This window comes from Macaca fascicularis, chromosome 13 (genome assembly GCF_037993035.2).
Source record: "Macaca fascicularis isolate 582-1 chromosome 13, T2T-MFA8v1.1".
Classification (NCBI taxonomy): domain Eukaryota; kingdom Metazoa; phylum Chordata; class Mammalia; order Primates; family Cercopithecidae; genus Macaca; species Macaca fascicularis.
The window spans coordinates 85,738,925-85,753,403 of NC_088387.1; the positions used below are offsets into that span (position 1 = coordinate 85,738,925).

The 14,479-nt window shown below is 42.4% G+C and overlaps 1 protein-coding gene across 11 annotated transcripts in view; it reads right to left on the bottom strand.

Moving 5' to 3' along the window:
• Positions 1-14,479, bottom strand: part of CRIM1 (cysteine rich transmembrane BMP regulator 1) — a 197,647-nt gene that overhangs the window by 90,374 nt on the left and 92,794 nt on the right. The gene's annotated exons all lie outside the window — the stretch shown is intronic.

A 14,479-nucleotide genomic window follows, 5' to 3' on the forward strand; every position in this document is an offset into this window, starting at 1 on the left:
AAGCTCAGTGGGCACCTGAGTGCCTGAGTACAATGGAACTCAGAAATCATGGAAACCCCTAGAGGGCACTCACCCCCTTAGGAGGTTCTGCTGGCTGAATGGTGGTGAGTACACACTTAATGCTTTCCCTTCATGTCCTGTGCTTCCTGGACTTCACAGACAATCCCAGGCAGGCCAGAAGGTCAGAGTCCAAGCTCCTGGGCAGAGCTTGCAAGGTGCTCCTAAATCTGCCTCTACCTGTTATTAGTTTCCACACTCTACTGGTTCCTGCACACACCCTACACTCCAGCAACAACGATGATCTGACGCCACTGAACCACCTGTCCCCACCCCTTATCACTCCAGCCACAGCTCACGTCCACCCAGCCTCAAATCTCTGCCTCTCCCTTGCCCCTGGTGAACTGCCCACAACCTTAAGACCACCCACTCTATAAGACCTTCTCTGGTCAAAAAACAAACAGGATTAAATTTCCCTCCTGACTTTCAACAGTACATAAGGGTACCTAACTCTCGAAGTGCACCGACCCATCATACTAAATCAAAATCAGACTGTTTCTCCTGTGAATTCCTCTAGGGCAGGGGGCATGTCTTACTTGTTTTATAAACAATAGTAAAAAAATGATAAAGGTACCCAACCGATAACCTGAAATAAACTTTTTCATGGATACAAGTCAGGGGTTAGAGCATGTATTGTTTTATGTTTTTTATTTTTATACATTTTAGACTGCAAACTTGTAGGTATGGTGCTTTTCAAAATTAGTATATGGAAGGAAGGACTATGGAATGTGTTTAAAATGCAGATTCCAGGGTACCCACTCAAACACTGTTTTTCTGCAAGTTTGGGGAGCGGCTCCAGAATGTGCCCATATGATAATCTGCTCTCCAGGAGATTCTGCTGATGGGAATCTGCAATCCACTTTCCAAGAACTTTGTGCCTAGATGTGCACAGCCTGGGTGGTCACAGTTTAATTTGTACTTTCCAGTGGAAAAAACAAAACAAAACCAAGTACAACTAGTTTTAGCATTATAATGAGAAGAATGATTACTAGTACTTGTTTTTGATCACTTACAAACACTCCTTCCTGCCTGCATACCATTGCTTAAAAGTGAGAGATACTACCTACGAGGGAAGAAAAGAACAGAAATATTACCAATTTATCCAGTACTGTCACCCAAAGAAGAAAAATGTGCGACTGCTAGCAAGCTACTTAAACTCTTGGGGACTGTTTTCTCATCCATAAAGTGAGATAGCTGGATCATAATAAACTTTTTTCTAAATATAAAATCCTTTGATTCTATCATTGCCATTCCCATTCCTGTCACTGCTGCAATCTGACCTCAGTTCATCCTCTTCTCACTCCCTGTCCTTTGGGAACATCAGTCACTTCGCATCCCTTACTCACCTGATCCTCCTCCTCTCCAAGCACCTCAACCTTCAGGCCCAGCTCAAGATAGGGTTTTTGCACTGGTGATGTTTTGGTTTTCGTGGGGCCATAATAATTATGTAGCTTTTCTTTTTTTCCCTACTAAAGAACTCTAAGCAAGGCTGGAAAAGAAACAACATGCTAGATGCTGTTGTCTCCCTACCACTAGGCATGTTTCAGACCCTACATAACTAAGTGGAAGGGTCAACAGTTTGTTTTACTACAATGACCACAGAAACCTTAAAGGAGGATAACCTATAGGAGATCCTGGAGGAGGCCATAGGGGTAGGAGTCCTGTTTGTTCCTCCCACAGCCCTTTCAGCAAAGAACAGGAGTGCCCCTCAACCTCCGCCCCGCCCCGTACCCCCAGAGGTATCCTCCTGGTGTAGGTGCTGATGTTATCCTAACACTCCCCCAGTAAGCTCCTTCTGCAGAGGAGGCAGCTCGGAAGCAGCAAGTCATCACACTCCTCACCCTCCCCAGCAGACCCTGATCTTCCTCCGCCCATATCCTAGAGGAAAACAAGTCAGTGAGGTATTCTGGAAAAGATTTCTTCCAATACTGGATGTACTACACACCGGAACTGAGTGCTTGAGGCCTTCAAAAGTGGAGGCATCATTGACTATAAATTAAAAACTACTATTTACAGGTGGGTGGGAGGTCTCCCTTTAGTCAGGAAACAAGGATAAATGAGGAATGAAAAGGGCAAAGCACTTGTGTTACTAGGATTCTACACAGTGTATTAATGATATAGCTTGTTGGGAATGGAAATTATAATGACACATAAAACACAGTACTATTCTATAAAAAGCAGCTTCAACTTTAATTAAATTCGATGTACCATCTTTCTTCTGATTAAATTTCTTACCTCTTTCCAAGAATGTGTGTGTGTGTGTGTGTGTGTGTGTGTGTGTGTTTTAAAGGCTGCAAACAAAATATCCAAAAAGCAACAGGTTTCCTAACTGAGGGTCCAACTCTTATGGAAAACAGCACTCCTCTCTAAGAAAGTTCCTTAGGCTCACAGTTTTCCTCATGCTTCACCGTAAGAGATTTACTACTCTCTGTGTGTGAATAACTAACTAACCCTCCTTCCCTCTTTCTCCCTGTCTCAAGTCTATTCCTGCGTGATTTCCTGGCATTTCCACTCCCCCAGCACTGACAAATGTGCTATAGCCACAGTAAGTGCAGCCCTGCTCTGGGGATCATACTCTCACCCCGCAGCAATCGCTCCCCTGTGTACAGTGAGCTGTCACCTGTCAACCAGAAACTGCACCTTCTTCACCACTTTCCCTTTGGAGACCACCAGAAAATCACTCTGCCTTTTGTGGTGGTGGTGGTGGTTGTTTTATGCTTTGTTTTTCTTTTGCGGGGAGGAATCAAAGGTCATGCTCCCATGTAGGGAAGGTAAAGACAATTAGGTTTGGGTTCAGTGTATACTGTTCGGGTGATGGGTGCCCCCAGATCTCACAAATCACCGCTAAATAACTCACTCATGTAACCAAATACCACCTGTTTCCCAAAAACCTATGGAAATAAAAAATTATAAAATAAAAAATAAAATAAAATATTCCTTTGCCTTCCTACTATTGGTAATAATAATAAATCAGTCATTAAGCTCTTCTCTTCCTAGCTGCCTCCTCAAGGCTGCCATGTGGCTCAGGAAGCTTATCTTAAGGTGCTAAGTTGAAAGAAAAGTGGTATAAGCAGCAGGAAAATAGAAGCTGTAAGTCTACGTGGTTCCTGCAAGAATTTACCAATTATCTTCTAGGACTCTGCCCCACAGAAAGTAGGTGTGGTGGGGAGAAAACAATGGCATCTTTCACAAATTACTACCTTGATGTGACTGGCTAAAAAAAAAAAAATCGGGGTTAGTTTTGAAGAGACTCAAACTAATCGGGTGGCGGGGCGGGGACGACACAGCAGAAACACAGCTGAAAATAATCGCAGGGCCCATGCCCTTGTTGAAATGTTAGAGCTGGGATCTGGCAGAAATCCTGGGCCACTCAGTCCAGCTCAACAATCCGATACCGCGTATCGAGAGCTGGCCAAGTCCCAGGAATGGAAGACTCCCTGCCTTCACTTCCGTAGGTCTAGGGGAAGACAATGGCATCTGCTTTCATGGCTGGCAGGATGGCTTTAGAGAGTAAGACGGGATGGGAGCGAGAGCTGCATGAAGGACTAGTTAGGAAAAGTAGGAAGAGAAACTGGCATATCACACTGTGGAAAGGAGAACTGGGCTGGGACGTGGAGAGTAAGTTTTAGTATAGGAACATAAGTTATTCCCACTTCAGAGCAGAATTGCCAACTGCCTCAGAAAATAGATGCTTTGAAACAATGAATCAGCTTGTTATGAACATGTAATGATTTTGTAGCTATTTACTGAGTGTGCACATGCAGCAGGCACTAAGCTGGACTGGGGCTGGGGATACACAGGGTTCTGGCCTTAAGTTTAGGGAATTTAGTTTAGGGAAGCTTTGTATATATAACCACAAATGAGAACACAATGGGATGCTGACTATTCAATCTCCTCCCCAGAGCACACAAAGAATAAACACCAACGACGTCTGAACTAACCTTCTATTTGAAAATCTGACCAAAGCCTCCACTGCCTGGCTGCTAACACTCCTTCAGGCTGCCAGAGACATCTGGGGCCTGAGCTGGCGCTGAAACAGATGACTTGAAGCATGTGTCCACTTGGATTCCTTTGGGCAGTCAATTCCCAGCCTCTCATCCTTGTCATCAGTGCAAAGTGAAAGACTGTATTGTCTCTCATCCTCCAAGGAACACACATCCCCAGAGAGCACTGCTCTGGGACTCTTTCTTCTGTGCCAACCTCCCTTCCAACTGACTCCCCTGCTTCCTCCAAACTTTCCTCTGCAAACAAACCCCCTCTTCCTCTGAACATACCACACAATACACTACTCAAATTTGTTTCTAACATTTACCTGGCTCTCCCCTAAAGATTCTATTTCCTTACAGCCTTCTCCAGTGAGACTGAGAATCCCCACCTCCTACTCACTTGTTCACCTGGGATGGAAGGGAGGTCAAAGTTCTCTAACTTGACCACTCGCTACTTCCACGTGGTTGCTTTCCTCTCTCATGCTTCCCTTCCTGTGACTCTGTCTCCTATCCAACGCTTTAGGGGGCAGAGGTTTGGGGAATGCACTTTGACAACAAACCAGTCTTAGGTTCAAGTTCTGGCCACTTAGGAACTATGTGACCTTGGGTAAGTTGAGCAATCTCTCTAAGCCTCAATTGTAGCCTACATACAGTGGGGATGATTAAAGCACCCACATGTCATATGACTGCTATGTGGATTAAATGAACTGATGAAAAGCATCCAGGATAGTGCCTGGAACACAGAAGCACACAACACCTGTTAGCTGTTTTATATGATTATAATTTGAGAGGCTTGAGAGTCTATGTGGACAAAGTATTTTCAACACTCTGGCCTCATTTGATCTTTTGGAATCCAGTGACCCTTGCTGCCCCCTCTACTTCGGTGACTCAGTCCTGCGGCCACAGTTCTCTGAACTCTCTGAAGTCAGGCATCCTATCTGCTGATCACAATGGTGCATCCTTCCAGTTCTCCCTGGCCCTTGCTCTACCACACTGACACTTCAAAGTCACTGAAGCGTCTACTCCCCAGATCATTTCCTTTTTTCTGCAGCCTGAACCTCCTCCTGACTGCACCTCTGTAACAATGGAGCCCAAAACCCACGGTGTTTCACTTGAACCACCATCTTCCTCACGCCTTTACCTTTCCTGCCTCTTTATCCTCCTTCTGTATCTGTCTCCTCCAAACCCAATGTATTTAATCCCAGAGACCGCAAACCTGAATGTCTGCAGGAGTCAGGCAGGAATCCTAGAAGAGTAGAGGGGGGCTGTAGACACCTCAAGAAGGCCTGTGACCTCTAACAGGGCATCACTACTCATTCCATGCTTAAGGGTAAACTCAGTGAGGGCATACCTTCCATGTACTCAAGAGAAGTCAGATTTTTATGTGAAGTATGCCAGTTTTTAAATATCAGTGACTAATTTAAAAATAGAAAAAAAGGGGCACATTAAAGAAAACATGTCTTGGGGTAAAATTCAGCCCCAAGAACTACCAATTGCAAACTGTGATTCAACCCTTTGACTTCCTCTGTGCTGATACTGAAGCTGTTGAGAGCAGCTAGAGAAAAGTCAGAGCTACTCTGCATCTTCTACACTGAAGTCCCCCATCACGCCTCACAGACCCCGGTTCATTCCCGATGATCACTTCTTCCATGATGCCTTCTCTGACTAGAGGCAAAAGATAAACAGCTGGTGCTGTGTGTGTGTGTGGTGGTGGTGGTGGTGAGGGGTGTGAGCGGCAGTTTGTGAAATGACCATCAAATGTGGGGGAGTGGGCACAGAGGGAAGGCATTCCAGGTAAAGGAAAGAACACACTAAATTTATAAAAGCAAGAAAGAGTACGGTGTGTTTAGTTTAAACTAATAGGTGAGCCCACCAGAAGTATATTATGTACTGAGAGGAGGACTGGGGTTATTATGGGGGTACTGGCAGGAGTCATGGCCAGAGAGGGAGGTCAGGGCTGAGTAATAAGGGGCCTTGCATACCATACTAAGAAGCATCTTTACTTGTAAGCAACAGGAAAGTACATCTTAAACAAGTAATGGAGTCTTGCAATGGAGTCTTGCAACGGAGTGGTTATCTCGAGAAAACCCAATATTGTCATGAATTCCCTTTTTCTTGAATCATAAAGGTAGGTGGGATTAGTGTTAATGTTTTAAGCTGCAAGACACATTACAAGTCAAAAAATCAACAACAACTGCCTAGAACACCCTTCTCTCTTTCTCCATCTGGTGAACTCTGACTCATTCTTAAAGACTCAGTTCAAAAGTCAAATCTGACCATTCTCCAAATAGGAATTAGCATGTCTTTGCTCTGCTAACTTTGTGTTTTTTGCACACTTCTACTTCCAAAGCATACAACGCTTTAAACTACAATGACTTATACATACTTGCCTTCCTTTAGAATACATGCTCTTAGATATCAGAGACTATATTTTATTCCTGCTGAGCAGCCCAATGCCTGGCACTCAAACGCTCAAAATATTTGCTCCCTGAACAATCCAAGAACAGTATGGGGTTTTCATGCTAGGACTTCTGCTGCAGACTAAATGTCTATATAATTTAGTTAAAAGCATTCATTATTTACCCATGCTGGGTACTGATGAGAATGAAATATATAGGGTGGGTCCTTGCCCTCAAAGAATCCACAATCTAAAGTCTTAGGAATTATCGTTAAAACTCTTCATGATCTAGCTATGGAAATCAAAGTCCCTGATCATATTATCATAAGAGCCATGACATGTAACTTCCTTTCTTTTCAATCAAAAGCAAAGTCAGGAAAGAATAATTTACAAAGCACTTGTCTATATAATACATTCACAACAGACTGACCAAGGCCAAGAGAAACCAGCTGTCTCTACCTCCTGGGTTCTAATTAGCAATTAAATGTCTACCCAATATAACTCTGAATTCTCTGCAAACTGTGGCAACTACAATGATGAGGAAGCCAATAATCCATATCCAATGTAAAGGTGTAAATGAAGAGTAAAATATATTCCGTGATTTGGGTTGCTTTTGGTATTTTCATCAGAGGTAGGGCTTTAACATTTTAGACTTGCTTATCAGCTATGTAAGTAATTTCACAAAGCATTTTTGCAGAGCTGTTCTGTTTGCATGTGCCATGATGATGACATAGCAAATGAGGGTAGGGACAGACCTCTGAGTTTCAATATTATCATGCTGTGGATTCTGCTTTCAACTTTACTGAAAGGCTTATGGAATTCAGTTAAGTTACTTTCTCTCAGTCCGACTCAGAGGGCCACATATACAGTGTCTGGTGATATCCATGACCACTCAGATTAAACTGGAAGCCACTGAGAGCCTTGCTTGTTTTTGGGACTAAGACAAATATAAAATAAGGCTAGACACTAGGTCAAATTCATGGTGAGATACAAAAAGCATACGGCCCTAGTAGAGGAAACATAGCACTCATGCATCTGAAGTGAATTACTGACAAATCAAACACTCTACTAGGGAGATAGTTCATCCCCAATGGGCAAGGGCTTTACTTCTAGGAAAGCATATTTTCTTCAATCTGGGGATAGGTCCAATAATAACATGGAATTCCTACAATTATTTTGTTTTAAAAACACCAGAGTTTAATATAGACTCTGACTTTTTTAGTCATGAGTTGACTCGCTCTTTTGGGCCAAAAATTACCGTGACAGAGGGCAACAGAATAGATGTTCTTTTCTTAGTTGAGAAAGATGAGCTTCAAACACACTTCCAAATTTTTTTCTGCATGTGTTTAAAAACAGAGAGAATGCTACCACAATAGCATGTCAAGAGTCACGAATGTTTTAAATCTGTGCTATGCTAATGCATATTTTCCTTATTATATAACTTATATTTATTTACTCCCAAAAAGCAGCTGGAGAAATTATTCAAATTAAAGGGAACAACAACAACAAAAATGAACTGAATTATGGAAATTTGTCTACTAACAGACCAATCTTAAAAGAAAAAAACAAAAAACCCAAACTGTTAAGTGCCATCTTCTCTGAGACACTATCTTAGAACAGATGGACATGATAATCAATTACAAGACTCTTAATTTGATAAAGTCCTTTTGAAAATGCATATGCAGGGATAGTTAAAACTGGTTAGCTTGAGTAGGCATAATACAAGCAATTTAATTGCCTAGCACAATGGTAAAAGCACATGAATCTACACTAAATACTATTTGGTGGCCTAAAAACCTAACAGTGTCTCCAGGAAGAAAAAAAGAAGTGCTTTCTGAGATCTGAACATGACCCTGACAGTTCCAAGTCACCCTCAGGAAGTTTCTGGCTTTGACACGTTTGTCGGGTTGGGTTGATGTGCCCTGTGTTGACAGCCCCTGACCCTTGTGTGATGCTTCCACCTTCCAACACCCTCCTAAAGACTTCAAACCGCAGAGTTATAGGCTGGAGCTCTGGAGATAAGAGTTGACAAACTCTGGAAGGCTCTACCATGGAAGGATAAGCACTTGAGCACACAGAGCACTAAAGGACTCTTGATGCTGCTGCTCGTTCCATTTCTCAGAAGGAGACAGTTGTTCCAGAGCAGAGGAATAAGAAAATCCCTCCTGTCCAACTGAGTTTTTAGGAGGGAAGGGAGGGATAAGAAAAAACTGTCATCTGTTGTTCCATGTGTATGTGCTTTTTGAGGTGCTTGATTTCTCAGTTTGGATTTAAAGCTGGCATATTATTGTATGGTTTTTCTTAAATTTGGTTTTCATTGTTTGGTAGAAAGACTGTCTATTAACTGATTCTTTCCTTGAAGGCAGATGACTGTGTGTGCATGTTGTATGTTTCCTTCTTATTACCTTCCAAAACTTGGGAGCCTTTTTGAAACTGGCATTGGTCATATCTGCAAGACGTTAAGATCCTTTAAGCACGTGCCACATTTCATTCACCACTATATCCCACGCCAAGCCCAGTGTTCTGCCTTCCACGAGGTCCTCAATGAGTATTTAATTATTAAATTGTTTTAACCGATTGGAGCATTTAAAAATCTGTACCTTGTTTTCACTCACTGTAGCTGTGTGGTTAGATTAATTTTGATTTAACTCAAGTGCTTCTGAAGGGAAGGGACAACCTGCCAAAGATTCCATTCGGCTGGCCTCATCCGGTATGAGTCAATTTCAGGCTGTGAATTCTGGAACCCCAGAAAACTTTTTCTAAATATCTCTCTCTATTCACAAGAAGCAGTGTGCTAGCAATCTGCTAAGATTCTATTATCATAATGCAAGACAGCACCAACAAAACGAATTTCCTTGAGAGCACAATTTCAAATCGAAGCAGCTCAGTGCAAATATTTAGATGTTATAGTGAAAGCAAAGGACATTGATGACCTTCACTCTGGTCATGGGCTGTATATTTGACATATTTTTCAGACACAACGGGACTATCATCCTTCCTTTTATCTTATTTCCTTTCCTGGAGTTACAGAGTCTGGAACTGTGATGATAGGACAGGATATGAATGGGAAACTGCCTTCTACATTTAATGTTTTATGGAAGAGAAATAAAACTGAGGTTCAAACAGGGAAAAAAGTCACTTTGAGTAGATCTTTTTTCATTTTGAGAGACATAGAAAGAAATGGTTCAATCATAAAGTTAGGAAAAGAGAATCTAAAACTTGTGCAAGAATATAATTCTGTGTGTGTATGCACAATTAAGTGTAAAATACAGAAAAGAGCAATATGAATATGGAGAAGCTGAAGACAGAGAAGACACACACAGAGTCAGACCTCAGGGAAAGTGATGTGGCAACAGAAGGGGAGAAACAAGTGCAAATATGGGTCCAAGGGCCAGCAAGTAGCCATGCATGGGCTGATACAGTTTCACACAGGTGAGCCTGTGGGGGCACCAGGAACCATACACACATGGCCCTACCCAGCACATTTACCAAGGCAGGTTGACAGGCAGAGATATCGACATTCTATTAGAAAGCAGTCTAACAGTAAATCCTTCTCTTGTGGAGTCAGCCTTTGGCCAGATATTCTCTGCTTCTGCTATGTAGGGACTATCTATTTATAGATGTAAAGAAAAAAAAAGGGTAACTAGCAATAGTCAACTAACCACTGACCAAACAGGCAATCTGTTTTACTGAATTATTACTCAGCTTTCACAACCCAAGCAGTTCTGATTACCCTGGCTTAAATCATTACTCTAGTAGTTTATTTCATTTTGCTGTTTCTAACTTTTATTTTTTATTTTAAGAAAGTTAAAAAAAACCATAATTCTTTTATAACTTCCTTTGGACTTTCTCCCTTTCTTATCCCTAGGCAAGACATATATCTCTCCCATTATTTTCTGAGCTGTGAAATTTCCTAAAAATTTTCTTTCCCTTTGTTTCCCAAGAGTCTCCTGTCGCTAGTGGCTTGGGTTCCTTCCCCTCTAAAGGTTTTTAGAAAGCGAAAGAATTTAGAGGTAGAAGTTATTCTTGAGACAATCAAATTGCTCCTCCCCTCCTTTCTCCGATTGGAAAACAGACCCAGGTAATGTGAAAGACTCACCCAAACTCATGCAGAAGTGGGCCTGGATTCTAGCTTTGAACACATGGTTCGTGCGCTTTCTGCACAGCAGCACCAGGTGATGTGCAGAGGACTATTCTTTAGCTACGGAATGGTTTACTCACAGGTATGCGTCTGCTTACAGACAATAACAAAGTGCATGACACAGAATGTTAGGGCTCCTGAGAAGCAGGGCTGGAGAGGGCCTGGTGGTGACCGAGCCCAGGGCCACAGGGGACAGTGCGGCTCGGTGGTATGTGCCACACAGACCAGCTCTGCTGATGCTCATCGGGTATGAGCCTCCCAGCTCCACGATGCTCCCTCTATGAAACAGAAGAGCGATACAGCCTGCCTCCTGTGTTGAGCTCTGTGATTCTGGCTTGTCAGTATTTCCAGTGAAACTGTACTTAGAATTTCACGTGTCCAACATATTCTACTACATTTTTTGGTGAAAACAGAAGTCACATATTAGTCAACATATTAGCTAACAGATAATCTAACTTTTTTTTTTTTTTTTTTGAGACAGAGTCTAGCTCTGTTGCCCAGGCTGGAGTGCAGTGGCCGGATCTCAGCTCACTGCAAGCCCCGCCTCCCGGGTTCACGCCATTCTCCTGCCTCAGCCTCCCGAGTAGCTGGGAGTACAGGCACCCGCCACCTCGCCCGGCTAATTTTTTTTGTATTTTAGTAGAGACGGGGTTTCACCGTGTTAGCCAGGATGGTCTCGATCTCCTGAACTCGTGATCCGCCCGTCTCGGCCTCCCAAAGTGCTGGGATTACAGGCTTGAGCCACCGCGCCCGGCCGATAATCTAACATTTTTAATTACCTTGAAGCTAAGGAAAAAAAAAAAACAGTCAAAAATACTTCTGAAGATTGACTTAAAAATAAAATAGGATTTTTGGTCTAGTGTCTCAGAACGCAAGAGATACACATGCTCCAGATATAGGTTCTGGAAGAGAATCAGGCCCTTTGGTCAGAGAGAGGCAGGAGCCAGGAGGGAGCTTGGGAATCTGGCTTTCTGAAATGCACACAACCCAGAAGAAACTCTATTTTAAGTTTCTGAACATTATAAACAATGACTTAATTTATTTCTACCTTAAAATAGCTGGATTGGACTTTTCTCAATAACTTTTAAGAAGGGCATATTTATAGAACAAATTGATAACAGAACTTTTAGAACAAAAAGTTTGGGACAAATTTCATAAAAATAAATTGAAAATAGGTGACTGTCAATAATATGGTAAGTTCATTCATCTTAATAAAAAGATATAAAGTTACTTATCAAAAGGTGTAGGGTATTTAAAAAACTCGTGACTTATAGTGAAAGTGAGAAAGGTGGAGGTATTACTGTCTAGAGTTTTTAACTAGTTAATGTCTACCCTGTAAGCCTCTATCTGAAACACTGGTGAAAAATTACGGAGGCAAAGTGAAGAGTCTGTAAAATTAGGTCCAAACATTGGAAAAAGCAAGGAGTGGGAAGTGCAGAGAAAACACTGTGGTCTTAGAACTCTCCATCTTCTTGAGAAATAGCCCAGTTGGGCTGAGGTCTGGGCTGGTGGACACCAGGAGAACATGGACTCTCAGATGTATAGCCCAGGCTGGATCCATCCTCCAAATGCATCTGCCTCTGGTGAATCCATTCTTCTCAGATAAGCTCAACCATTATAGAGGAGAACCTCTCTCTATTCAACATCTTTGCAAGTTTTGTTGTGTTTCAAAAATGGACCTGGTTTTATCAAGAGAGATTTTCTGGTATCCCAAAGCAGCATTCCCTTTTGTATGATGGGAGAAAACCCAGTTTAACCTAGGTGGTCACAGCACTCTTCAAGAAGCAGAAGGTTAAAAATAATCGTTGGCTAAATGGTACTAGCTAAGGTGGTGGCTCAGAGGCTCTTAAACCATGTGTCTGCTCCTGGGTGGAAAGCCAAATGGCAAGTGAAGAAAGAAGCAGAAAAAGAGCTGCTGAGGGGACAGGGGATTAACTATAATGCTGCCTGAATTTCACCTGAACACCCAGAGCTCCAAGGCCAGAAGGGCATGAATTTTTGGAAAAGGTTCACGTATCTGCAACACGCCACCAAATTCCTGCAATCAGAAAATGAAATCTAAAGGGCATCTATCTTGGTTAAATGTAGATTAGGGTGGATTACAAATGGCCACAAATTCTTTGTGGCTTATCTCATCAAGAAGTGGAACCTACTTTCCTACCCTTTGAATAAGGGCTTGTCCTGGGACTTCCTTTGACCAACAGAACATGGCAGAGTGCTGTGTAATTTCCAACTCTTGGTCTCCAAAGGCTTTGCAACTTCCTCTCCTGCTTCTTTTTTTTTTTTTTTTTTTTGAGACGGAGTCTCGCTCTGCCGCCCAGGCTGGAGTGCAATGGCCGGATCTCAGCTCACTGCAAGCTCCACCTCCCGGGTTCACGCCATTCTCCTGCCTCAGCCTCCCGAGTAGTTGGGACTACAGGCGCCCACCACCGCGCCCGGCTAGTTTTTTGTATTTTTTAGTAGAGATGGGGTTTCACCGTGTTAGCCAGGATGGTCTCGATCTCCTGACCTCGTGATCCGCCCGTCTCGGCCTCCCAAAGTGCTGGGATTACAGGCTTGTGCCACCGCGCCCGGCCCTCTCTCCTGCTTCTGACATCATGTAGGGAGAGGGGTCTTTCCAGCCATCCCAGCTGAGTTTCCAAACATGGGAGGGACATTCAGTCTCAGTCAACCTGCCAGCTGGCTACAGAAGAACTGCTCAGTCAACACACAGAATGAGGACAAAGAATAAATCTTTGTCATTTTCAGCTACTTCTTTCGGGGTGACTATTACATAGCAATGAATAACTGAAACACGTATGTGGTAGGCAGATAGAAATGTGCTGGTGAGATATAAATTCATATTCCCCGATATATTTCTTGGACTTAAAAACAACAAAACATTGTTATCGAAAAAGCTCCAATGCAAAGAGCACAGGGTTTTCAATAAAAAAACCTGGATTGAAGCCTTGAACCTGCTCTGTCTCTTGTACCAAGGAAAATTTGTGATTTTCTGCAAGTCTTTTATTATCTCAATCTCCATTCTTATACCTATAAATTCCTCATAGAATTAAAGTGACAGTAAGATATGAATAGTGAAAATGCTTTATAAACAGCAAGGCGTATTACACATTTAAGCTGTGACTGGTATTGTTATCTATATGTCACTTAAAGACTATCTTGGTTTTTTCTTCCCTGCAAATAAATAATTTGCATTAATGTATCTGACTTGTAAGTTTCTGTTGTAAATTCTCTTATGCGCGGCAGCATCTGTACACGCACACACACGCAGACACTCACAAAGGGACTTTCAAGGACCACAAGGTGTCCTAAATCCCACAGATAGTCCCATTTTCCCTATATGTCATTGTGTGGTGTTTAGGCCCACCCTCTCCTGAAAGGTAGAATGCATTGCCATATAACTCATATCATATCTCCATGCCAACAGAAGAAAAAAGGATAAAAAGAAACGGCGGGATGCCTGGAAATCTAAGACAAGTTGAGGGAAGGAAGAATTAAATAATGGTTGAAAATTAATTATATCACACACAAGAATGATGTTTAAACAGGATGAAGTTCAAGAGAAAAGACACAAAAGAAGTGAAAATGAAAGACGGACTGTTAAGACAGAAAGGCAGCAAGGAAATAAGGAACAGCCTATACTCACAAAGGCCAGAGGTAGAAGAGAAAACCAGTATTTGTCAGGGATAGAAGTGGAAAGTGATACCCATGTACGGTAAGAACATCTGGAGAGTAGTGTCTGTCACTTGTAAGAACTCAATTCGTGTTTAATGAATGGATGAATGAATCAATTGAAAACATACAATTCAAGAGAAAACCAACAAATCAAGCTCACACAGAAATGGGGCAGTTAGGGGTCGGAATGGGTGAAATAGTCTCATAGGGAAGGGCAACTCC